Consider the following 1138-nt stretch of genomic DNA (forward strand, 5'->3'; position numbering starts at 1 on the left):
ACCAGGGTCGGGGGGAGCCCAGCGACATAGCCATTACGCTAACTGCTGGTTCCCTAGAATAACACCCTTTTAAAAAGTATATTTGTTTCTTTTCTCTACAAATGAGACAGCACCCAACAGGGTTTTGATCCACCCCAGCTTCATCTGCTCACAAATCACAATCATTCATGTGCTCACTGTATTCAGGGAGGTCTATGTACAGAAATCCAGAACCTTCCCATGTGGCTAAGCTTCATAGAGCATCACAGTTTACATGTCCAGAATCCTAACAGGATGGAGAAATGGAGAATGGATTGGGACATGTACACACCCCATAGGGGATGCTTTCTCCCTCTCTCTCTCTCTCTGTCTCTCTGTCTCTCTACAGTAAGTGCACACATCCTTTAGCAATTGGTCCCCTTTACCAGGTAGTTTCTTTGTTTAGAATGCTGTCCATCCCCCCCCCCATTCTCTCTCTCTCCCTCTCACACACACACACATCCCTCTCCTTGGAGGGGTAGATAGGACATATCTAAAGGACTCAATGATATGGGAGGTTGTGAAAATACCTGCTGCTGAGGTTGAGAACAAAGGGTAGGGAAGCATTTGGGGAGTGAGGCAAACAGGCAGTGAGGTCAGTGGGTGGTTGACTTCTGAAGAGCCTACAGGGCATCCCAGTTTGAGGGGCTCCACTAGCTTGAAGCTCAGGAATTCAAGAAAGATGCTGAGTATCTGGCAATGCAACCTTTATTTAATTATTGCCTGCCTTGAATCTACAGAACTGGTCCTGTCCCCTCTAGGTGTAACCATCACGGGTGATGCCCAATGTGTTTTAAAACATACTTCACTCATTCCAGGCAAGTCATCTCTGATTTAGAAACTCAAAGGCCTCACCTGCCAGAGTATCAGGCCTGGACCAGAGCTGTGCATCAGTGGGAGTTATTACTTGCATGGTGCCCCTGTGTATATGGGTGATCGTATGTTCCTGCACATGGGTGTTTGTACACAAGTACTAGGAAGAGGCAGGGGAAACATTGCTCATGGAGTAACGATGATGAAATACTGCTGAAGCCGACCAGCAGCTGCCCTGTGGAGAAGCAACGTCCCATGTCAGGGGAGCCTTGTGGATAGAGTTCAGAAAGGGTGGTTTTGGGGACAT

Source organism: Tupaia chinensis, unplaced genomic scaffold (genome assembly GCF_000334495.1).
Source record: "Tupaia chinensis unplaced genomic scaffold, TupChi_1.0 Scaffold149248_1, whole genome shotgun sequence".
NCBI lineage: Eukaryota > Metazoa > Chordata > Mammalia > Scandentia > Tupaiidae > Tupaia > Tupaia belangeri.